The sequence below is a fragment of the Ovis aries genome, chromosome 17 (assembly GCF_016772045.2).
Source record: "Ovis aries strain OAR_USU_Benz2616 breed Rambouillet chromosome 17, ARS-UI_Ramb_v3.0, whole genome shotgun sequence".
Classification (NCBI taxonomy): Eukaryota; Metazoa; Chordata; class Mammalia; order Artiodactyla; family Bovidae; genus Ovis; species Ovis aries.
The window spans coordinates 11,656,033-11,682,922 of NC_056070.1; the positions used below are offsets into that span (position 1 = coordinate 11,656,033).

Sequence of the window (26,890 nt, forward strand, 5' to 3'; positions counted from 1 at the left end):
TTACCATCTGTCTTTAACCTCTAGAGATATAAACTCCATGACAATAAGATTCTTTTCCACTTCCTTTCCTCAGTATTGTATCCCCAAACCTTAGAACATAGACACATTATATGTGTCTCACCAATTTGCTGAATGCATGAACAACTGAAGAGAAAGATCACTTGATTATTCCAATGGAGAGCACAATACATTTAATAAAATTTATTATCTATGATAGGAATAATTCCATTAAAGATAATAATAACATAAAGATACCCACTATCACGGCTATCTTTTAACCTTGTCATAGAAAAAAAAAAAGAAGATATATAAGAACTAGAAAGGGATGAGAAGAGTGCATGCTTATTTATGTAGATATAATCACTTAATTGAAAAACCAAGGAAAAGCAAATGAAAATCCTTATAACTTGATGACTAGATACAAAATTAATATGTAAAAATTAATAGTCTTCTAACTTCTGCTTAAATGTAGAAAGCTAGAAAAAATGTCATTCTCATCCTTACAGCAACAACAGAACTACAAAATCTGCAAAATAAATTTTTCTTGAGCTCATAAGAGACCTGAGATCACAGGGTAACCAACCGAACTCTACAACCAGAAGAGGAAAACTAGCAATGTGCCTTCATAAAAATAAAGCAGTACTACATGACAACATACCACAAACGAGTTGGTTTTTTGTTGTTGTTGTTTTTAAATGAACCTGGGGGAAAAATCTGTAAATATCACAAAGATTTCATCTCTTTTATAAAAATAGATCATAAATCAGTAAGCCAAAGACCAATAACCCCATTTTTTAACAACAACAACAACAAAAAGGATATGGAGAGTTTACTGAAAAGTGAATTTTAAAATTGTGTAAAATTTTAAAAAGTGAAAAAATGCTAATCTTTACTCATGATAAGAAAATGTGAATGAAAAGTATAAGAAGAAATGTTTAGCTTTCAAATTGGCAAGTTTGATAATGCAATATGTTTGGTGAGCATGTGATGGCACAGTTATATCCCATGTATTACTGGTAAAAGACTAAATACAACCTCCAGGGAGAGTGGTCTGGCAGTTATAGAAATTTAAAGTGCACACAGCTTTGACCCATAATTCTATGTTTACTCAACACATTCATTCATTCATTTGCTTGTTCATTCTTTCACCTATTTACTAAGCATCTCTATGTGCTAAGCATTGTCTGAGGCACTGGAGATAGAGCAGCAAGTAAAACATAGTCTCCATTCTCATCCAGCTTATTCACTAGAGGGGAATCTAGAGCTGCAGACATAAGCATATAACATGACATAATATGATATATATATCCCACTGTGTATGGACAGAGAGTGATGGAATAAGACAATTCTACTTTAGATAGAATGGCTAAAGAAGACCTTTCAGAAGAGGTAACATTTCGGGAGAGACCTTATTAAAGTAAGGGAGTGAACATAAGTGTCTGTTGGTGGGGAGAAGGGTGAGGGACAATCCAGACTGAGGGAAGAACAAAGGCAAAAGCCTTACAAATGCCTAAGTATTGATTCACAGTATTGTAACTATAAAAGGTTGCAAACAGTTTAAATGTTCAACAAGGCATTTAGTGACTGGTTAAGTTATGGTGCATCCATAGGTGAAACACTCTTACACTATTAGCAATGAATGAAGCAACTCCATATGTACTAAAAAATAATAGTCAAGAGAATGAGAAGACTAGCCATAGACTGGGAGAAAATATTTGCAAAAGACACTTGTGATAAAGAACCTTATTCACAATATACAAAGAACTCTTAAAACTCAACAGTAAGAAAAGAAACTACCTAGTTTTAAAAAAAGCCAGAGATCTGGAAATACACTTCACCAAATATCATAAAATATTTGTGTCTCTTTGTCTGGCTTAATTCACCTAGTATGGACAATCTCTAGGTCCATTCGTATGGCTACAAGTAGCATTATTTTGTTCTTTTTAATGGTTGAGTAATATCCCATTGTGTATATGTACCAGATCTTTATCTATTCCTCCATGAATAGACATTTACATTTGCATGTTTTGGCTGTTGTAAATAGTGCTGCAGTGAACATTGGAGTGCGTATATCTTTTCAAATTATGGTTTTCTCTGGCTATATGCCCAGGAGTGGGATTGTTGGGCCATGTAGTAGTTTTATTTTTAGTTTCTTGAGGAACCTCCATACTGTCCTCCATAGTGGCTGTACCAATTTACATTCCCACCCACAGTAGAGGAGGGTCCCCTTCTCTCCACATCCTCTCCAACACTATGTCATCTGTTAAATAAGAAAACAGATCAGCATGAGTGACAGAGAACTGAGATAACAGGGCAAGGTTGTGTCAGAGAAGTTTTTTAGATAGGTGGTTTAGATGTAAAGCTACAAGAGACTCTACTCAAACTGTTATGTAACTCACTTGACATTCCCAGCACATATGATAAAAATGCTGCAAGATTCAGGAACAGATTCACACAACTTTAAACTGCGTGAAGTCTTTGGTTTTTTACTCCCAGTTTCTTAAATAAAAATTGCAATGAATATATATATATATATATATATATGTATACATATATATACTTTGTATCTATACTATACATGTTTTAATATATTTATATTATATTCACTTATATAAAATCCCATGGATGGAGGAGCCTGGTAGGGTGCAGTCCATGGGGTCTTGAAGAGTCAGACACAACTGAGCAAGTTCACTTTCACTTTTCACTTTTATGCATTGGAGAAGGAAATGGCAACCCACTCCAGTGTTCTTGCCTGGAGAATCCCAGGGACGGGGGAGCCTGGTGGGCTGCCGTCTATGGGGTCGCAGAGAGTCAGACATGACTGAAGCGACGCAGCAGCAGCAGCACTTATATATCCCTATTATTTATATATCAAATATTCATATAATTATGTATTGTATATATACTTGTAAATTTGATGTGGCCTTTTTAAAAATTTGATATAGTCCTATCACTGAAAATCTTATTTTATATTTTTCTTCAACTTAATTTATTCTTAATGGGATTAACCATAAAAAATAAACCTTTTCAAGTAATTTTTGTCATCTGAATATGTATTGTCATCATTTTTAATAGTTTCCCATTCATTAAAACATAATTTATGTATTGTCTTTCCACATATAAATTGTCAGTTATGAAATACGGTACTTTTTCTTTCCCCCAGCCACATTGCAAGAGAGCCAAAGAAGGTGAACTTGAAAGGAGGAGGTTATTTGTGTAGTAAGGAAAAGCAGTCTTCCATTTCTGCTGTCTTCCTCTTTTCTGTCCTCTATGCCTAATACAATTACATAACTGAAATGCACAAAAGTGACTCCATATCCTCTTTGCTCTTTAAAACAACAGAATCCATAAAAATTAAGATACTTTGTGTAGCGTAAACCTTCTTTCGTTAAAGTGAAAGTGTTAGTCACTCAGTCATGTCTGACTCTTTATGATCCCATGGACTGTAGCCTCTGTCCACAGAATTCTACAGGCAAGAATACTGGAGTGGGTTGCCATTCCCTTCTTCAGGGGATCCTCCTGACCCAGGGATCGAACCTAGTCTCCTGTATTGCAAGCAGGTTCTTTACTGTCTGAGCCACCAGGGAAAAGAAACAAATTTTGAATAAGTGGGCTTTTTACTTATATACAAAACAGAAATGAACCCACAGACATAGAAAACAAACTTACGGTTACCAGAGGGGAAAATAATATATTTAAGAAGAAAGCAAGTTCTTTAAAACTGAGTACTTCTTACGTATTCATTAAAGAATTATCTATAGATCTTGCTGGGGAACTTTTTTCTAAATTAGCTGGCTTTTCAGACCAATAGTTTTGTCTTTTGTGCTCTCACCTGAACTTTTAAGGACAGACATAGGTCATTTATTCTGTTTTTCAATAGATATTTATTGGTCATCTACTCTGTACCAAGCAATACTTTATTAAATCACAATTTTTTGGTACAAGCAGAGTTGAGAATTTTTTAAAGTGTATCTGATTTACAATGCTGTGTTACTTTCTGCTATATAGCAAAGTGATTCGGTTATGCATATATATTCTTTTTTATATTCTTTCTCATTATGCTTTATCACAGGATATTGAATATAGTTCCCTATGCTATACAGTGAACCTTCTTTATCCATTCTATATCTAATAGCTCACATCTGCTAATCCCCAAATCCAATCCATCCCTCCCCACGCTGCCTCAACAACCACAAGTCTGTTCTCTGTGTCTGTGAGTCTGTCTCTGTTTTCTAGGTAAGTTGACTTGTGTCATATTTTAGATTCCACATATAAGTATGTCATATGATATTTGTCTTTTTCTAACTTATTTCACTCAGTATGACACTCTCTGGGTCCATCCATATTACTACAGATGGCATTAATTCTTTTTATGGCTGAGTAATATTCCACTGTATATATGTATTGCATCTTCTTTTTCCATTCCTCTGTCAATGATATGTTGCATTTTTTTAAAAAAATTATCGAAGTTTAGTTTGATTTACAATGTTTTGTTAGTTTCATGTGTAGAGCAATGTGTACTCTTATAAATATATATAATCCACTCTTTTTTAGATTCTTTCCCATATAGGTTATTACAGAGTATTGAGTAGAGTTACCCATGCTATACAGTAGGTCCTCATAAATTATTTATTATATATATAGTAGTGTGTATATGTCAATCCCAAACTTCCAGTTATCACTTGTCACATATTTAAAACCAAATCATAAGCTACAAGCTGTGTTCATTCAGGAAACATTAAGTATATACTCAGAATGTGGTCCACTGGAGAAGGGAATGGCAAACCACTTCAGTATTCTTGCCTTGAGAACCCCATGAACAGTATGAAAAGGCAAAATGATAGGATACTGAAAGAGGAAATCCCCAGGTCGGTAGGTGCCCAATATGCTACTGAAGATCAGTGGAGAAATAACTCCAGAAAGAATGAAGGGATGGAGCCAAAGCAAAAACAATACCCAGTTGTGGATGTGACTGGTGATAGAAGCAAGAACCAATGCTGTAAAGAGCAATATTGCATAGGAACCTGGAATGTTAGGTCCATGAATCAAGGCAAATGGGAAGTGGTCAAACAGGAGATGACAAGAGTGAACATCGACACTCTAAGGATCAGTGAACTAAAATGGACTGGAATGGGTGAATTTAACTCAGATGACCATTATATCTACTACTGCAGGCAGGAATCCCTTAGAAGAAATGGAGTAGCCATCATGGTCAACAAAAGAATCCGAAATGCAGTACTTGGATGCAGTCTCAAAAACGACAGAATGATCTCTGTTCGTCTCCAAGGCAAGCCATTCAATATCACGGTAATCCAAGGCTATGCCCCAACCAGTAACACTGAAGAAGCTGAAGCTGAATGGTTCTATGAAGACCTACAAGACCTTTTAGAACTAACACCTAAAAAAGATGTCCTTTTCATTATAGGGGACTAGAATGCTAAAGTAGGAAGTCAAGGAATACCTGGGGTAACAGGCAAATTTGGCCTTGGATTATGGAATGAAGGAGGGCAAAGGCTAACAGACTTTTGCCAAGAGAACGCACTGGTCATAGCAAACACCCTCTTCCAACAACACAAGACAAGACTCTACACATGGACATCACCAGATGGTCAACACTGAAATCAGATTGATTATATTCTTTGCAGCCAAAGATGGAGAAGCTCTATACAATCAGCAAAAACAAGACTGGAAGCTCACTGTGGCTCAGATCATGAACTCCTTATTGCCAAAATCAGACTTAAATTGAAGAAAGTAGGGAAAACCACTAGATCATTCAGGTATACCTAACTCAAATCCCTTATGATTATACAGTGGAAGTGAGAAATAGATTTAAGGGACTATCTGATAGACAGAGTGCCTGATGAACTATGGACAGAGGTTCGTGACATTGTACAGGAGACAGGGATCAAGACCATCCCCATGGAAAAGAAATGCAAAAAAGCAAAATGGCTGTCTGGGGAGGCCTTACAAATAGCTGTGAAAAGAAGAGAAGTGAAAAGCAAAGGAGAAAAGGAAAGACATAAGCATCTGAATGCAGAGTTCCAAAAGAATAGCAAGAAGAGATAAGAAAGCCTTCCTCAGCAATCAGTGCAAAGAAATAGAGGAAAACAACAGAATGGGAAAGACTAGAGATCTCTTCAAGAAAATGAGAGATATCAAGGGAACATTTCATGCAAAGATGGGCTCAGGAAAGGACAGAAGTGGTATGGACCTAACAGAAGCAGAAGATATTAAGAAGAGGTGGCAAGAAAAGATCTTCACAACCAAGGTAATTACAATGGTGTGATCACTCATCTAGAGCCAGACATCCTGGAATGTGAAGTCAAGTGGGCCTTAGAAAGCATCACTACGAACAAAGCTAGTAGAGGTGATGGAATTCCAGTGGAGCTATTTCAAATCCTGAAAGATGATGCTGTGAAAGTGCTGCACTCAATATGCCAGCAAATTTGGAAAACTTAGCAGTGGCCACAGGACTGGAAAAGGTCAGTTTTCATTCCAATCCCAAAGAAAGGCAATGCCAAAGAATGCTCAAACTACCACACAATTGCACTCATCTCACGAGCTAGTAAAGCAATGCTCAAAATTCTCCAAGCCAGGCTTCAGCAACACACGAACTGTGAACTTCCTGATGTTCAAGCTGGTTTTAGAAAAGGCAGAGGAACCAGAGATCAAATTGCCAACATCCACTGGATCATGGAAAAAGCAAGAGAGTTCCAGAAAAACATTTCTGCTTTATTGACTATGCCAAAGCCTTTGACTGTGTGGATCACAATAAACTGTGGAAAATTCTGAGAGAGATGGGAATACCAGGCCACCTGACCTGCCTCTTGAGAAACCTATATGCAGATCAGGAAGCAAGAGTTAGAACTGGACATAGAACAACAGACTGGTTCCAAATAGGAAAGAGTACATCAAGGCTGTATATTGTCACCCTGCTTATTTAACGTCTATGCAGAGTACATCATGAGAAACACTGGGCTGGAAGAAAGCACAGCTGAAATCAAGATTACTGGGAGAAATATCAATAACCTCAGATATGCAGATGACACCATCCTTATGGCAGAAAGTGAAGAGGAACTAAAAGCTTCTTGATGAAAGTGAAAGTAGAGAGTGAAAAAGTTGGCTTAAAGTTCAACATTCAGAAAACTAAGATCATGGTATCTGGTCCCATCACTTTATGGGAAATAGATGGGAAACACTGTCAGACTTTATTTTTCTGGGCTCCAAAATCACTGCAGATGGTGATTGCAGCCATGAAATTAAAAGACACTTACTCCTTGGAAGAAAAGTTATGACCAACCTAGACAACATATTCAAAAGCAGAGACATTACTTTGCCAACTAAGGTCCGTCTAGTCAAGGCTATAGTTTTCCAGTGGTCATGTGTGGATGTGAAATTTGGACTGTGAAGAAAGCTGAGCGCTGGAGAATTGATGCTTTTAAACTGTGGTGTTGGAGAGTCTGTTGGACTGCAAGGAGATCCAGCCAGTCCATTCTAAAGGAGATCAGTCCTGGGTGTTCTTTGGAAGGAATGATGCTAAAGCTGAAACTCCAATATTTTGGCCACCTCATGGGAAGAGTTGACTCATTGGAAAAGACTGATGCTGGGAGGGATTGGGGGCAGGAGGAGAAGGGGACGACAGGGGATGAGATGGCTGTATGGCATCACCGACTCAATGGACGTGAGTTTGGGTGAACTCCGAGAGTTGGTGATGGACAGGGAGGCCTGGTGTGCTGTGATTCATGGGATCGCAAAGAGTTGGACACGACTGAGTGACTGAACTGAACTGAACTGAACTGAACTGAAGATACCATGCAAGGTACAGGGATGAATATATTACATTTCAGAAGAGAAAAGCCTATAATCTGAAGATTACAAAAAATTGTGATTACATACTTATATTCAAACCACAAAAATTTTTTCAAAATGACATCTTCAAGTCAAAATACACGTTCAGGTGTGTAATGTACACACATTAAGGATACAAACTCTAACACGAGATTCTTTGCTCCTCAAGTTTTTGACCCGCCAATCAACCTATCAAAGACTCTGAGTCTGACCATGGGAAACCCAACAGGCTTATGTTCCCTGATACAAGCACTTAAATGCATTTATATGTATTCTTTTAATGTGTTAGTATTTCCCTCATAGTTGTTTGTTGCTTAGTCATTCAGTCTTGACCAACTCTTTGCAACTCCTTGGACTGTAGCCTGCCAGTCTCCTCTGTCCATGATATTCTCCAGGGAAGAATACTGGAGTGGGTTGCCATTTCCTCCTCTGGAGCATCTTCCTGACCCAGGGATTGAACCCACGTCTCCTCTGTTGGCAGGCATATGCGTGTTGGCAGGCCTGAGGACCTCTTCCATCCTTGTCCAGGGGAGTGCTAACCTTCTCTCCTTTCATATAGCGCTATTGATTGCTTTAACAAGTTGTACGTAAGACTCTCACTGCTTCTCGGAAAACCAGGCACTAGTGCAGAAAATCATGCTGAGTCCCCGCTGCAACCCTCTCCCCAGCCATGGGCTCCTGAATCCATCTCACCTGAACGCTGCCACCAGCGGTGCCCCAGCATCTGTCACTCTCGTTTTTCACTCAGGTGGTCCTCAGTGAATATCTGTTGAATGAATGACACTGAAAGGGATTACCAGTGGACAGACACAGTGTGTGTTCAACATAAGCTCTACCCACTATTGGAAAAGCCCCGTTCAAAATTTGTGTCACTTGAACAGTAAAGTAGCATTAATCTTCTTCTCACTCATTTTTATACAAGGGGAATTTAAAATATGCTTCATCAAAAGTGTTCACTGAGCAATTGGATTGCTATTTGGGTTCTACAAAACACCTGTGGTTTTAGACCCAGAGGTGGTCTAAGCAGCATTTCAGAAGCCTTTGCGTACACTTTTTATTTCTCATTGTCCTTACCTTCTCTGAAAAGAATGGCTGACAACCTTTCCTTGTGATATCTGAGCTTTTAAGAATGTTGTTTTATCTATTTTTTATGACCAACCTTACACTTGTTAAGTGTACATGAAGACCCTGCGATAGGGTGCTCCGTGAATTAACAAGATTGGCTGGACAAAAGAAAAGAAATCATTTAGAAACAAATATTCACATTAAATACCTTGGATAGGTAGGCCTTCTGGGGATTTCTCTCTAATGCAACAAAAGCACACCATTTCTGTTTTCAGAAATAGTTTCTCTCAGATCCAGAGCTTGTCTAAAGCCATATTACATAAGTAAGGGCTTTGTTTGTACATTGGCATTTTACATCTTACAATCTTACTAAATCCTTTTCTGATCAATCTGATATTGAACAGATCTATATTGATTTCTTGTACACTTGTTTATGGTATTTGTTTTGCTATATCTAGGATTAAAAGCCAAATTAACAAGTGTAATCAATTTTCTTAGTGATAAAGAAAAGTCCTCTAGTACTCTTAGACACATTTATCTAGGGATTAAAAAAAAAAAACTTAAGTGAAGATGTTGTAATAAATGGATCGATTTATTCAATCACTGGGCAGAAGAACATTAGCTCTGGGAAAGGGCTTTCCTCTAAGAGCTTTAGTTACCGAGTTTCTCTTGTGTTGCACCAAATGATTTGCATTTTTAGAGAAATTTCATGTCTGCAGCGAGTTCCAGTGAAAACATGAATAAATTGCTTTTCTTTCTCTCTTTTTCTGACTTTATGAAGCTGAATCCATTAGGGGTTGAGTCAAAGTATAATGAAATAAAGGCAGCAACACACCCGATGGAAACCCTGGCTTAAGTTCCTCATTGCCCAAGCCATTGTCCTGTTAGTGGTCTTCAGGGAGATCTCTGGGGCATGTTGCAAATTTTTTAAACCACTACTTTAGAAACCATCTCTAGAAGACTAGAAAATAGGCAAACAACAATTAGGAACTTGACAGCCTTTCCACAGCAATTCTTCTCAAGGTCAAATAAATCTTCCTCTCTGAGCCTAACACAATACAGCTACCTAAGAGGCTCTCCTGTTACTCACCTTCCTCCTTTTGAATTCACTGGAGTGAGGGTGAATATCGCCTTCCCAGTTGGTGCTAGTGGTAAAGAACGTGCCTGCCAATGCAGGAGAGGCGGGTTCTATTCCTGGGTCGGGAAGATCCCACGGAGGGAGGCATAGCAACCCACTCCAGTATTCTTGCTTTGAGAACCCCATGGACAGAGGAGCCTGGCGGGCTACAGTCCATGGGGTCACAAAGAGTCAGACACAACTGAAGCAATTTAACATGCATCAAATAGAATACGAAAAAGAATATGTATCTATGTATTATGTGTGTACAACTGAATCACCTTGCTGCACAACAGAAACTAACACACCCATTGTTCATCTACTGTTCCATAAAATGCAATATCTGACAATAATTAGGATATGATTTTTTTAATTTATAAAATATGAAAGGTTCTATCATATCTCCTCATACAAAATACACTCTCAATCCATGGAAACGAATTTCATTTTTACTCATGATCTGAATGTTGCAGCTGAACAAAAGGCAACCTGGTCTCCTTCCTCCTCTTACCAAATGGGCTGTTTTGCTCCAATGTTAAATAGTAGATATAAGAAAGAAGAAATTTATACAGAACAGTGAATGTCAAACTTTAGTGAGCAAGCAGATGACCTTGGTATCCTTTTAAATTGCAGATTCTGATTTACTAGATTTAGAGTGGGAGATTTACAGGGTTTGGGAGGGAGAAAGGGGGTTGTTTCATGGAAAACATTAATCTGATTTTGGTTTATTCCATCTTGACTAGAAAATAATGCAGAATCTGTAATGTGGCATTCACTGGAGAAATTTTTAAAATGGTATGAAGACATCACCACTGTATTTATTTATCTTAAGAAAGCGTCAGGGCAGATTGATAGATGTGAATCAGATACTCTCATTAAAAGTTTAGATATCTTGAAAAAGAAATGCAGGATAATACTGTGTCAATGTAATCAATTCAATTCTTCATCCGGTCTGGCTCCATTCTGTATTTAAGATAATGATGCTTAAGGGGAAAAAAAGCTATAATTTTGAGTTTGAATATACTTCTGATCCTTGTATAAATTTTAATAGACTTCAAATATTAATGGAAGCCTTTGAAAGCGGAATTGCTATGTACCAGAACTTGTAATGGTATGACCTAAATCAAATCCCTGACGATTATACAGTGCAAGTGAGAAATAGATTCAAGGGATTAGATCTGATAGACAGAGTGCCTGATGAACTATGGATGGAGGTTCGTGACATTGTACAGGAGACAGGGATCAAGACCATCCCCAAGAAAAAGAAATGGAAAAAGAAAATGGCTGTCTGAGGAGGCCTTACAAATAGCTGAGAAAAGAAAAGAAGTGAAAAGGAAAGATATACCCATTTGAATGCCGAGTTCCAAAAGAATAGCAAGGAGAGATAGCCTTCCTTGGTGATCAGTGCAAAGAAATAGAGGAACACAATAGAATGGGAAAGACTAGAGATCTTTTCAAGAAAATGAGAGATATCAAGGGAACATTTCATGCAAAGATGAGCTCGAGAAAGGACAGAAATGGTATGGACCTAACAGAAACAGAAGATATTAAGAACAGGTGGCAAGAATACACAGAAGCACTATACAAAAAATATCTTCAATACCCAGATAATCACTCACCTAGAGCCAGACATCCTGGAATGCAAAGTCAAGTAGGCCTTAGGAAACATCACTATGAACAAAGCTAGTGGAGGTGATGGAATTCTAGTTGAGCTATTTCAAATCCTGGAAGATGATGCTGTGAAAGTGCTGCACTCAATATGCCAGCAAATTTGGAAAACTCAGCAGTGGCCACAGGACTGGAAAAGGTCAGTTTCATTCCAGTCCCAAAGAAAGGCAATGCAAAGAGGGCTCAAACTACCACACAATTGCACTCATCTCACGAGCTAGTAAAGCAATGCTCAAAATTCTCCAAGCCAGGCTTCAGCAACACACGAACTGTGAACTTCCTGATGTTCAAGCTGGTTTTAGAAAAGGCAGAGGAACCAGAGATCAAATTGCCAACATCCACTGGATCATGGAAAAAGCAAGAGAGTTCCAGAAAAACATTTCTGCTTTATTGACTATGCCAAAGCCTTTGACTGTGTGGATCACAATAAACTGTGGAAAATTCTGAGAGAGATGGGAATACCAGGCCACCTGACCTGCCTCTTGAGAAACCTATATGCAGATCAGGAAGCAAGAGTTAGAACTGGACATAGAACAACAGACTGGTTCCAAATAGGAAAGAGTACATCAAGGCTGTATATTGTCACCCTGCTTATTTAACGTCTATGCAGAGTACATCATGAGAAACACTGGGCTGGAAGAAAGCACAGCTGAAATCAAGATTACTGGGAGAAATATCAATAACCTCAGATATGCAGATGACACCATCCTTATGGCAGAAAGTGAAGAGGAACTAAAAAGCTTCTTGATGAAAGTGAAAGTAGAGAGTGAAAAAGTTGGCTTAAAGTTCAACATTCAGAAAACTAAGATCATGGTATCTGGTCCCATCACTTTATGGGAAATAGATGGGGAAACACTGTCAGACTTTATTTTTCTGGGCTCCAAAATCACTGCAGATGGTGATTGCAGCCATGAAATTAAAAGACACTTACTCCTTGGAAGAAAAGTTATGACCAACCTAGACAACATATTCAAAAGCAGAGACATTACTTTGCCAACTAAGGTCCGTCTAGTCAAGGCTATAGTTTTCCAGTGGTCATGTGTGGATGTGAAATTTGGACTGTGAAGAAAGCTGAGCGCTGGAGAATTGATGCTTTTAAACTGTGGTGTTGGAGAGTCTGTTGGACTGCAAGGAGATCCAGCCAGTCCATTCTAAAGGAGATCAGTCCTGGGTGTTCTTTGGAAGGAATGATGCTAAAGCTGAAACTCCAATATTTTGGCCACCTCATGGGAAGAGTTGACTCATTGGAAAAGACTGATGCTGGGAGGGATTGGGGGCAGGAGGAGAAGGGGACGACAGGGGATGAGATGGCTGTATGGCATCACCGACTCAATGGACGTGAGTTTGGGTGAACTCCGAGAGTTGGTGATGGACAGGGAGGCCTGGTGTGCTGTGATTCATGGGATCGCAAAGAGTTGGACACGACTGAGTGACTGAACTGAACTGAACTGAACTGAACTGAAGATACCATGCAAGGTACAGGGATGAATATATTACATTTCAGAAGAGAAAAGCCTATAATCTGAAGATTACAAAAAATTGTGATTACATACTTATATTCAAACCACAAAAATTTTTTCAAAAATGACATCTTCAAGTCAAAATACACGTTCAGGTGTGTAATGTACACACATTAAGGATACAAACTCTAACACGAGATTCTTTGCTCCTCAAGTTTTGACCCGCCAATCAACCTATCAAAGACTCTGAGTCTGACCATGGGAAACCCAACAGGCTTATGTTCCCTGATACAAGCACTTAAATGCATTTATATGTATTCTTTTAATGTGTTAGTATTTCCCTCATAGTTGTTTGTTGCTTAGTCATTCAGTCTTGACCAACTCTTTGCAACTCCTTGGACTGTAGCCTGCCAGTCTCCTCTGTCCATGATATTCTCCAGGGAAGAATACTGGAGTGGGTTGCCATTTCCTCCTCTGGAGCATCTTCCTGACCCAGGGATTGAACCCACGTCTCCTCTGTTGGCAGGCATATGCGTGTTGGCAGGCCTGAGGACCTCTTCCATCCTTGTCCAGGGGAGTGCTAACCTTCTCTCCTTTCATATAGCGCTATTGATTGCTTTAACAAGTTGTACGTAAGACTCTCACTGCTTCTCGGAAAACCAGGCACTAGTGCAGAAAATCATGCTGAGTCCCCGCTGCAACCCTCTCCCCAGCCATGGGCTCCTGAATCCATCTCACCTGAACGCTGCCACCAGCGGTGCCCCAGCATCTGTCACTCTCGTTTTTCACTCAGGTGGTCCTCAGTGAATATCTGTTGAATGAATGACACTGAAAAGGGATTACCAGTGGACAGACACAGTGTGTGTTCAACATAAGCTCTACCCACTATTGGAAAAGCCCCGTTCAAAATTTGTGTCACTTGAACAGTAAAGTAGCATTAATCTTCTTCTCACTCATTTTTATACAAGGGAATTTAAAATATGCTTCATCAAAAGTGTTCACTGAGCAATTGGATTGCTATTTGGGTTCTACAAAACACCTGTGGTTTTAGACCCAGAGGTGGTCTAAGCAGCATTTCAGAAGCCTTTGCGTACACTTTTTATTTCTCATTGTCCTTACCTTCTCTGAAAAGAATGGCTGACAACCTTTCCTTGTGATATCTGAGCTTTTAAGAATGTTGTTTTATCTATTTTTTATGACCAACCTTACACTTGTTAAGTGTACATGAAGACCCTGCGATAGGGTGCTCCGTGAATTAACAAGATTGGCTGGACAAAAGAAAAGAAATCATTTAGAAACAAATATTCACATTAAATACCTTGGATAGGTAGGCCTTCTGGGGATTTCTCTCTAATGCAACAAAAGCACACCATTTCTGTTTTCAGAAATAGTTTCTCTCAGATCCAGAGCTTGTCTAAAGCCATATTACATAAGTAAGGGCTTTGTTTGTACATTGGCATTTTACATCTTACAATCTTACTAAATCCTTTTCTGATCAATCTGATATTGAACAGATCTATATTGATTTCTTGTACACTTGTTTATGGTATTTGTTTTGCTATATCTAGGATTAAAAGCCAAATTAACAAGTGTAATCAATTTTCTTAGTGATAAAGAAAAGTCCTCTAGTACTCTTAGACACATTTATCTAGGGATTAAAAAGAAAAAAAAACTTAAGTGAAGATGTTGTAATAAATGGATCGATTTATTCAATCACTGGGCGGAAGAACATTAGCTCTGGGAAAGGGCTTTCCTCTAAGAGCTTTAGTTACCGAGTTTCTCTTGTGTTGCACCAAATGATTTGCATTTTTAGAGAAATTTCATGTCTGCAGCGAGTTCCAGTGAAAACATGAATAAATTGCTTTTCTTTCTCTCTTTTTCTGACTTTATGAAGCTGAATCCATTAGGGGTTGAGTCAAAGTATAATGAAATAAAGGCAGCAACACACCCGATGGAAACCCTGGCTTAAGTTCCTCATTGCCCAAGCCATTGTCCTGTTAGTGGTCTTCAGGGAGATCTCTGGGGCATGTTGCAAATTTTTTAAACCACTACTTTAGAAACCATCTCTAGAAGACTAGAAAATAGGCAAACAACAATTAGGAACTTGACAGCCTTTCCACAGCAATTCTTCTCAAGGTCAAATAAATCTTCCTCTCTGAGCCTAACACAATACAGCTACCTAAGAGGCTCTCCTGTTACTCACCTTCCTCCTTTTGAATTCACTGGAGTGAGGGTGAATATCGCCTTCCCAGTTGGTGCTAGTGGTAAAGAACGTGCCTGCCAATGCAGGAGAGGCGGGTTCTATTCCTGGGTCGGGAAGATCCCACGGAGGGAGGCATAGCAACCCACTCCAGTATTCTTGCTTTGAGAACCCCATGGACAGAGGAGCCTGGCGGGCTACAGTCCATGGGGTCACAAAGAGTCAGACACAACTGAAGCAATTTAACATGCATCAAATAGAATACGAAAAAGAATATGTATCTATGTATTATGTGTGTACAACTGAATCACCTTGCTGCACAACAGAAACTAACACACCCATTGTTCATCTACTGTTCCATAAAATGCAATATCTGACAATAATTAGGATATGATTTTTTAATTTATAAAATATGAAAGGTTCTATCATATCTCCTCATACAAAATACACTCTCAATCCATGGAAACGAATTTCATTTTTACTCATGATCTGAATGTTGCAGCTGAACAAAAGGCAACCTGGTCTCCTTCCTCCTCTTACCAAATGGGCTGTTTTGCTCCAATGTTAAATAGTAGATATAAGAAAGAAGAAATTTATACAGAACAGTGAATGTCAAACTTTAGTGAGCAAGCAGATGACCTTGGTATCCTTTTAAATTGCAGATTCTGATTTACTAGATTTAGAGTGGGAGATTTACAGGGTTTGGGAGGGAGAAAGGGGTTGTTTCATGGAAAACATTAATCTGATTTTGGTTTATTCCATCTTGACTAGAAAATAATGCAGAATCTGTAATGTGGCATTCACTGGAGAAATTTTAAAATGGTATGAAGACATCACCACTGTATTTATTTATCTTAAGAAAGCGTCAGGGCAGATTGATAGATGTGAATCAGATACTCTCATTAAAAGTTTAGATATCTTGAAAAGAAATGCAGGATAATACTGTGTCAATGTAATCAATTCAATTCTTCATCCGGTCTGGCTCCATTCTGTATTTAAGATAATGATGCTTAAGGGGAAAAAAGCTATAATTTTGAGTTTGAATATACTTCTGATCCTTGTATAAATTTTAATAGACTTCAAATATTAATGGAAGCCTTTGAAAGCGGAATTGCTATGTACCAGAACTTGTAATGGTATGACCTAAATCAAATCCCTGACGATTATACAGTGCAAGTGAGAAATAGATTCAAGGGATTAGATCTGATAGACAGAGTGCCTGATGAACTATGGATGGAGGTTCGTGACATTGTACAGGAGACAGGGATCAAGACCATCCCCAAGAAAAAGAAATGGAAAAGAAAATGGCTGTCTGAGGAGGCCTTACAAATAGCTGAGAAAAGAAAAGAAGTGAAAAGGAAAGATATACCCATTTGAATGCCGAGTTCCAAAGAATAGCAAGGAGAGATAGCCTTCCTTGGTGATCAGTGCAAAGAAATAGAGGAACACAATAGAATGGGAAAGACTAGAGATCTTTTCAAGAAAATGAGAGATATCAAGGGAACATTTCATGCAAAGATGAGCTCGAGAAAGGACAGAAATGGTATGGACCTAACAGAAACAGAAGATATTAAGAACAGGTGGCAAGAATACACAGAAGCACTATACAAAAAATATCTTCAATACCCAGATAATCACTCACCTAGAGCCAGACATCCTGGAATGCAAAGTCAAGTAGGCCTTAGGAAACATCACTATGAACAAAGCTAGTGGAGGTGATGGAATTCTAGTTGAGCTATTTCAAATCCTGGAAGATGATGCTGTGAAAGTGCTGCACTCAATATGCCAGCAAATTTGGAAAACTCAGCAGTGGCCACAGGACTGGAAAAGGTCAGTTTTCATTCCAGTCCCAAAGAAAGGCAATGCAAAAGAGGGCTCAAACTACCACACAATTGCACTCATCTCACGAGCTAGTAAAGCAATGCTCAAAATTCTCCAAGCCAGGCTTCAGCAACACACGAACTGTGAACTTCCTGATGTTCAAGCTGGTTTTAGAAAAGGCAGAGGAACCAGAGATCAAATTGCCAACATCCACTGGATCATGGAAAAAGCAAGAGAGTTCCAGAAAAACATTTCTGCTTTATTGACTATGCCAAAGCCTTTGACTGTGTGGATCACAATAAACTGTGGAAAATTCTGAGAGAGATGGGAATACCAGGCCACCTGACCTGCCTCTTGAGAAACCTATATGCAGATCAGGAAGCAAGAGTTAGAACTGGACATAGAACAACAGACTGGTTCCAAATAGGAAAGAGTACATCAAGGCTGTATATTGTCACCCTGCTTATTTAACGTCTATGCAGAGTACATCATGAGAAACACTGGGCTGGAAGAAAGCACAGCTGAAATCAAGATTACTGGGAGAAATATCAATAACCTCAGATATGCAGATGACACCATCCTTATGGCAGAAAGTGAAGAGGAACTAAAAAGCTTCTTGATGAAAGTGAAAGTAGAGAGTGAAAAAGTTGGCTTAAAGTTCAACATTCAGAAAACTAAGATCATGGTATCTGGTCCCATCACTTTATGGGAAATAGATGGGAAACACTGTCAGACTTTATTTTTCTGGGCTCCAAAATCACTGCAGATGGTGATTGCAGCCATGAAATTAAAAGACACTTACTCCTTGGAAGAAAAGTTATGACCAACCTAGACAACATATTCAAAAGCAGAGACATTACTTTGCCAACTAAGGTCCGTCTAGTCAAGGCTATAGTTTTCCAGTGGTCATGTGTGGATGTGAAATTTGGACTGTGAAGAAAGCTGAGCGCTGGAGAATTGATGCTTTTAAACTGTGGTGTTGGAGAGTCTGTTGGACTGCAAGGAGATCCAGCCAGTCCATTCTAAAGGAGATCAGTCCTGGGTGTTCTTTGGAAGGAATGATGCTAAAGCTGAAACTCCAATATTTTGGCCACCTCATGGGAAGAGTTGACTCATTGGAAAAGACTGATGCTGGGAGGGATTGGGGGCAGGAGGAGAAGGGGACGACAGGGGATGAGATGGCTGTATGGCATCACCGACTCAATGGACGTGAGTTTGGGTGAACTCCGAGAGTTGGTGATGGACAGGGAGGCCTGGTGTGCTGTGATTCATGGGATCGCAAAGAGTTGGACACGACTGAGTGACTGAACTGAACTGAACTGAACTGAACTGAAGATACCATGCAAGGTACAGGGATGAATATATTACATTTCAGAAGAGAAAAGCCTATAATCTGAAGATTACAAAAAAATTGTGATTACATACTTATATTCAAACCACAAAAATTTTTTCAAAAATGACATCTTCAAGTCAAAATACACGTTCAGGTGTGTAATGTACACACATTAAGGATACAAACTCTAACACGAGATTCTTTGCTCCTCAAGTTTTTGACCCGCCAATCAACCTATCAAAGACTCTGAGTCTGACCATGGGAAACCCAACAGGCTTATGTTCCCTGATACAAGCACTTAAATGCATTTATATGTATTCTTTTAATGTGTTAGTATTTCCCTCATAGTTGTTTGTTGCTTAGTCATTCAGTCTTGACCAACTCTTTGCAACTCCTTGGACTGTAGCCTGCCAGTCTCCTCTGTCCATGATATTCTCCAGGGAAGAATACTGGAGTGGGTTGCCATTTCCTCCTCTGGAGCATCTTCCTGACCCAGGGATTGAACCCACGTCTCCTCTGTTGGCAGGCATATGCGTGTTGGCAGGCCTGAGGACCTCTTCCATCCTTGTCCAGGGGAGTGCTAACCTTCTCTCCTTTCATATAGCGCTATTGATTGCTTTAACAAGTTGTACGTAAGACTCTCACTGCTTCTCGGAAAACCAGGCACTAGTGCAGAAAATCATGCTGAGTCCCCGCTGCAACCCTCTCCCCAGCCATGGGCTCCTGAATCCATCTCACCTGAACGCTGCCACCAGCGGTGCCCCAGCATCTGTCACTCTCGTTTTTCACTCAGGTGGTCCTCAGTGAATATCTGTTGAATGAATGACACTGAAAAGGGATTACCAGTGGACAGACACAGTGTGTGTTCAACATAAGCTCTACCCACTATTGGAAAAGCCCCGTTCAAAATTTGTGTCACTTGAACAGTAAAGTAGCATTAATCTTCTTCTCACTCATTTTTATACAAGGGGAATTTAAAATATGCTTCATCAAAAGTGTTCACTGAGCAATTGGATTGCTATTTGGGTTCTACAAAACACCTGTGGTTTTAGACCCAGAGGTGGTCTAAGCAGCATTTCAGAAGCCTTTGCGTACACTTTTTATTTCTCATTGTCCTTACCTTCTCTGAAAAGAATGGCTGACAACCTTTCCTTGTGATATCTGAGCTTTTAAGAATGTTGTTTTATCTATTTTTATGACCAACCTTACACTTGTTAAGTGTACATGAAGACCCTGCGATAGGGTGCTCCGTGAATTAACAAGATTGGCTGGACAAAAGAAAAGAAATCATTTAGAAACAAATATTCACATTAAATACCTTGGATAGGTAGGCCTTCTGGGGATTTCTCTCTAATGCAACAAAAGCACACCATTTCTGTTTTCAGAAATAGTTTCTCTCAGATCCAGAGCTTGTCTAAAGCCATATTACATAAGTAAGGGCTTTGTTTGTACATTGGCATTTTACATCTTACAATCTTACTAAATCCTTTTCTGATCAATCTGATATTGAACAGATCTATATTGATTTCTTGTACACTTGTTTATGGTATTTGTTTTGCTATATCTAGGATTAAAAGCCAAATTAACAAGTGTAATCAATTTCTCTTAGTGATAAAGAAAAGTCCTCTAGTACTCTTAGACACATTTATCTAGGGATTAAAAAGAAAAAAAACTTAAGTGAAGATGTTGTAATAAATGGATCGATTTATTCAATCACTGGGCGGAAGAACATTAGCTCTGGGAAAGGGCTTTCCTCTAAGAGCTTTAGTTACCGAGTTTCTCTTGTGTTGCACCAAATGATTTGCATTTTTAGAGAAATTTCATGTCTGCAGCGAGTTCCAGTGAAAACATGAATAAATTGCTTTTCTTTCTCTCTTTTCTGACTTTATGAAGCTGAATCCATTAGGGGTTGAGTCAAAGTATAATGAAATAAAGGCAGCAACACACCCGATGGAAACCCTGGCTTAAGTTCCTCATTGCCCAAGCCATTGTCCTGTTAGTGGTCTTCAGGGAGATCTCTGGGGCATGTTGCAAATTTTTAAACCACTACTTTAGAAACCATCTCTAGAAGACTAGAAAATAGGCAAACAACAATTAGGAACTTGACAGCCTTTCCACAGCAATTCTTCTCAAGGTCAAATAAATCTTCCTCTCTGAGCCTAACACAATACAGCTACCTAAGAGGCTCTCCTGTTACTCACCTTCCTCCTTTTGAATTCACTGGAGTGAGGGTGAATATCGCCTTCCCAGTTGGTGCTAGTGGTAAAGAACGTGCCTGCCAATGCAGGAGAGGCGGGTTCTATTCCTGGGTCGGGAAGATCCCACGGAGGGAGGCATAGCAACCCACTCCAGTATTCTTGCTTTGAGAACCCCATGGACAGAGGAGCCTGGCGGGCTACAGTCCATGGGGTCACAAAGAGTCAGACACAACTGAAGCAATTTAACATGCATCAAATAGAATACGAAAAAGAATATGTATCTATGTATTATGTGTGTACAACTGAATCACCTTGCTGCACAACAGAAACTAACACACCCATTGTTCATCTACTGTTCCATAAAATGCAATATCTGACAATAATTAGGATATGATTTTTTAATTTATAAAATATGAAAGGTTCTATCATATCTCCTCATACAAAATACACTCTCAATCCATGGAAACGAATTTCATTTTTACTCATGATCTGAATGTTGCAGCTGAACAAAAGGCAACCTGGTCTCCTTCCTCCTCTTACCAAATGGGCTGTTTTGCTCCAATGTTAAATAGTAGATATAAGAAAGAAGAAATTTATACAGAACAGTGAATGTCAAACTTTAGTGAGCAAGCAGATGACCTTGGTATCCTTTTAAATTGCAGATTCTGATTTACTAGATTTAGAGTGGGAGATTTACAGGGTTTGGGAGGGAGAAAGGGGGTTGTTTCATGGAAAACATTAATCTGATTTTGGTTTATTCCATCTTGACTAGAAAATAATGCAGAATCTGTAATGTGGCATTCACTGGAGAAATTTTTAAAATGGTATGAAGACATCACCACTGTATTTATTTATCTTAAGAAAGCGTCAGGGCAGATTGATAGATGTGAATCAGATACTCTCATTAAAAGTTTAGATATCTTGAAAAAGAAATGCAGGATAATACTGTGTCAATGTAATCAATTCAATTCTTCATCCGGTCTGGCTCCATTCTGTATTTAAGATAATGATGCTTAAGGGGGAAAAAAAGCTATAATTTTGAGTTTGAATATACTTCTGATCCTTGTATAAATTTTAATAGACTTCAAATATTAATGGAAGCCTTTGAAAGCGGAATTGCTATGTACCAGAACTTGTAATGGTATGACCTAAATCAAATCCCTGACGATTATACAGTGCAAGTGAGAAATAGATTCAAGGGATTAGATCTGATAGACAGAGTGCCTGATGAACTATGGATGGAGGTTCGTGACATTGTACAGGAGACAGGGATCAAGACCATCCCCAAGAAAAAGAAATGGAAAAAGAAAATGGCTGTCTGAGGAGGCCTTACAAATAGCTGAGAAAAGAAAAGAAGTGAAAAGGAAAGATATACCCATTTGAATGCCGAGTTCCAAAGAATAGCAAGGAGAGATAGCCTTCCTTGGTGATCAGTGCAAAGAAATAGAGGAACACAATAGAATGGGAAAGACTAGAGATCTTTTCAAGAAAATGAGAGATATCAAGGGAACATTTCATGCAAAGATGAGCTCGAGAAAGGACAGAAATGGTATGGACCTAACAGAAACAGAAGATATTAAGAACAGGTGGCAAGAATACACAGAAGCACTATACAAAAAATATCTTCAATACCCAGATAATCACTCACCTAGAGCCAGACATCCTGGAATGCAAAGTCAAGTAGGCCTTAGGAAACATCACTATGAACAAAGCTAGTGGAGGTGATGGAATTCTAGTTGAGCTATTTCAAATCCTGGAAGATGATGCTGTGAAAGTGCTGCACTCAATATGCCAGCAAATTTGGAAAACTCAGCAGTGGCCACAGGACTGGAAAAGGTCAGTTTTCATTCCAGTCCCAAAGAAAGGCAATGCTAAAGAATGTTCAAACTACCACACAATTGCACTCATCTCACGAGCTAGTAAAGTAATGCTCAAAATTCTCCAAGCCAGGCTTCAGCAATACAAGAACCGTGAACTTCCAGATGTTCAAGCTGGTTTTAGAAAAGGCAGAGGAACCAGAGATCAAATTGCCAACATCTGCTGGATCATCGAAAAAGCAAGAGAGTTCCAGATAAACATCTATTTCTGCTTTATTGACTATGCCAAAGCCTTTGACTGTGTGGATCACAATAAACTGTGGAAAATCCTGAGAGAGATGGGAATACCAGACCACCTCACCTGCCTCTTGAGAAACCTGTATGCAGGTCAGGAAGCAAGAGTTAGAACTGGACATGGAACAACAGACTGGTTCCGAATAGGAAAAGGAGTATGTCAAGGCTGTATATTGTCACCCTGATTATTTAACTTCTATGCAGAGTACATCATGAGAAATGCTGGGCTGGAAGAAGCCCAAGCTGGAATCAAGATTGCCGGGAGAAATATCAATAACCTCAGATATGCAGATGACACCACCGTTATGGCAGAAATTGAAGAACTAAGGAACCTCTTGATGAAAGTGAAAGAGGAGAGTGAAGAAGTTGGCTTAAAGCTCAACATTCAGAAAACTAAGATCATGGCATCCAGTCCCATCACTTCATGACAAATAGATGGAGAAACAGTGACAGACTTTATTTGGGGGGGTCTCCAAAATCACCACAATGGTGACTCCAGCCATGAAATTAAAAGACTCTTGCTCCTTGGAAGAAAAGTTATGACCAATCTAATGTTAGTGTTAGTCGCTTATTTGTGCCCAACTCTTTGCGACCCCATGGACTGCAGCCCACCAGGCTCCTCTGTCCATGAGATTTTCTGGGCAAGGATACTGGAGTGGGTTGCCATTAAAAGCAGAGACATTACTTTGCCAACAAAGGTCCATTTAGTCAAGGCTATGGTTTTTCCAGTAGTCATGTATGGTTGTGAGAGTTGGACTATAAAGAAAACTGAGCACCGAAGACTTGATGCTTTTGAACTGTGGTGTTGGAGAAGATTCTTGAGAGTCCCGTGGACTGCAAGGAGATCCAACCAGTCCATCCTAAAGGAAATCAGTCCTGTATATTCATTGGAAGGACTGATGTTGAAGCTAAAACTCCAGTACTTTGGCCACCTGATGCAAAGAACTGACTTATTTGAAAAGACCCTGATGCTGGGAAAGATTGAAGGCAGGAGGAGAAGGCGATGACAGAGGATGAGATGGCTGGATGGCATCACTGACTCAATGGGCATGAGTTTGAGTGAACTCTGGGAGTTGGTGATGAACAGGGAGGCCTGACGTGCTGCAGTCCATGGGGTTGTAAACAGTCAGACACGACTGAGGGACTGAACTGAGCTGAACTGAGAACCTGCAATATAAAAGACTACAGGTCAGTTTAAGAGCATCTACCAAATCTACCCAAACTTAAAAGATGTGTCCTGGTTTAAAATTTGTTGTATCTTGACGTTACACTCATCAGATATGGAATAACCACATCATGATTTCTGCCTCAAAACATCAATGGAACAGATTACCTTGTTTGTTAACAAAAAGTAGGAAAGTATTACCAAGAAAATGTTGATGGTTTGGTTTTGTTTTGGTCAAGGGTGGGGATTGTTTGGTTGGTTTTCATTGTTGTTTTTGGTTTGTTTGTGTGGTAAAGTGGGATTAACTCTGTCATCTCAGGCTTTTGTTCACAGAATTGTTATAGGCTATAAAATGAGAAGTTCCATGAATGACAAACCAGTATTACCGAAAACGGGGGGAGGGGTAAGAAAAGAGAAAAGGGAAAGAAAATCAAGAAAAAGAAGAAGCATCAAGTCGTATGCTACCACCAAGGATGTTGACACTTAAACCACGCCTCACATGGCCAAACTGGTGACATTTGCACTTTGTGATTATTATATGCAATTTCTTTCTCTCTCACACACAAAATCCATTCTCACACTTTGCTGTGTATCCCAGGAGACTGACTTCAGACTGCATCTCACAGTTTCATTGCCTTCTGTCTTCCTAGTTTGGATTTATCCAAAGGAGTCATCAGCCAGGGAATAGAGGTTATGTGGTAAAAAGGTCAAGAGTTTTGCACTTACCCCTGACTTCAGCTCAGTCCTGACATCTGTGACACCACGGCCGCTTCTAGGCTCGGTTGGGTGAGCCCTGTTCTAAACTCTCATCCCTCACTCCCAAGTCCAATAACTCCCTCCTCTTGCTCTTTACTCTTGGCCTGGGGAAGGTAATGGCGTAGCATCCTTCCACTGCCAGTCCCCGAGTGCCTCAGCATCCTTAGTTGTTCAAGTTCTGCTCTTATCTCTCTCTTCTCTTCTTTTTAATTCATTTTAATTGGAGGATAATTACAGTATTGTGATTGTTTTTGCCATATATCAACATGAATCGTCCATAGGCATACATATGTCCCCTCCCGCCTGAACCCCCCTCCTGCCTCCCTCCACCCCCAGCCCTCCAAGTTGTCACAAAGCGCTGGCTTTGGGTGCCCTGTGTGGTATAACCAACTTCCCCTGGATATGTTACATGTGGTAATGTGTATGTTTCAATGCTATTCTCTCAAAGCATCCCACCCTCTCCTTCCACTGAGACCAAAAGTCTGTTCTTTGTGTCTCCTTTGCTGCCCTGCACACAGGATTATTGGTACCATCCTTCTAGACTCCATATATATGTGTTAATATGTGATATTTGTTTTTCTTGTTCTGACTTACTTCAGAACTCTGTATAATAGGTTCTAAGTTCATCCACCTCATTAGAACTGACTCAAATACGTTTCTTTTTACAGCTGAATCATATTCCCCTGTGTATATATACCACAACTTCCTTATCCATTCATCTGCCGATGGACATCTAGGTTGCTTCCACGTCCTATCTGTTGTAAACAGTGCTTCAGTGAATGCTGGGGTACCTGTGTATTTTTCAATTCTGGTCTCCTCAGAGTATATGCCCAGTAGTGGAATTTCTGGGTTGTATGGTAGTTTTATTTCTTTTTTAAGGAATCTCTATACTATTCTCCCAGAGAAGGAAATGGCAACCCATTCCAGTAATCTTGCCTGGAGAATCCCGGGGACAGAGGAGCCTGGTGGGCTGCCATCTATGGGTTCACACAGAGTCGGACACGACTGACTCAACTTAGCAGCAGCAACAGCAGCATACTGTTCTCCAGAGTGGTTGCATCAGTTTGCATTCCCACCACCTGTATAAGAGGGTTCCCTTTTCTCCACGCTCTCTTCAGCATTTAATGCCCTTGTCTCTTAACGGCCCCTGCATTAATGTCTCTTCAGAATCCCAGTTGAATGTGCCATCTGCTTCCTCCTGACCGATACCCACTCGTCCTCCATTGTGAGTATCGAGTGAGGTGGCTAAAGGCGAGTGAGTACAAGGAATATGAGGAAGATTCCCCTTGCTGAAGAGTTCAGTCGATGAGAGAACAGTGCTAATTAGGCCATAATGTGTGTCTGGCTGCACTCCAGGCTCACAGGCTGCATCTCTGACCAGCCATTGTACGCACCATCAGTTACAAGGAGGACCATGCCTGAAAGGACATGTCTGTGCCAGCCCATCACCACTCCTGGGAATAATAATTCAGAGATGAGCCATTCAGTTGAGATAGCTTCAAAATCATCTTGGTTCCCAAAGGAAAGCTTTTGTAATGTGATTCTAGTGAAAATTTTATACAGGTTATTTTAAATAATAAAACCATCCCTGTCAATATCTTTGTCCAAGATCTAATTTCATTTTGTTACTTAATCTGTAGCTCATTCCTAATGACATAGGTTAAAAGTCAAGTTTATTAAAATATGCCTTATATTGGCAATTGGACTCAGGATTATAAGTATATATATATATATATATATATATATATATATATATATATTCAACTCACTTCTTTAAAATGTTTCTACTGTTGTGATTAACTGAATGAAATGATATAATGCTGTCTAGAGGATAAGCAGTTAAATTTTAATTTATTTATTTAAAGTGATTTTCTGATTATCAAGTGTGAATGACAAATTTCAGTATATAGACTCTGTTCTCAGTAGAGTTACCTTTGAAAACCACATTGTAATAGGCCATTGTAGATGTACTACTGTATCAATGCTGATATACTGGGCTTACTTCCATGGTGTTAATTCTATATGCTCTGAATACATGGGGCGGGGTAGTGACTTCTCATTTTTTGGAAATCAGTTTCTGAGACTCTCTACTCTCAGCATGAGAAAGAGCAATTTCTACTAAAATTGAATCTATGTCTAAGTAAATTG

The 26,890-nt window shown here is 39.4% G+C and overlaps 1 protein-coding gene and 3 pseudogenes across 1 annotated transcript in view; 1 reads left to right on the forward strand and 3 right to left on the reverse strand.

The window, feature by feature from the left end:
• The window catches only part of TTC29 (tetratricopeptide repeat domain 29), a 272,705-nt gene that overhangs the window by 236,792 nt on the left and 9,023 nt on the right, over window positions 1-26,890 (forward strand). The gene's annotated exons all lie outside the window — the stretch shown is intronic.
• Window positions 8,303-8,410, reverse strand: LOC114108891 (U6atac minor spliceosomal RNA; annotated as a pseudogene).
• Window positions 13,658-13,765, reverse strand: LOC114108890 (U6atac minor spliceosomal RNA; annotated as a pseudogene).
• On the reverse strand, window positions 19,012-19,119 carry LOC114108892 (U6atac minor spliceosomal RNA; annotated as a pseudogene).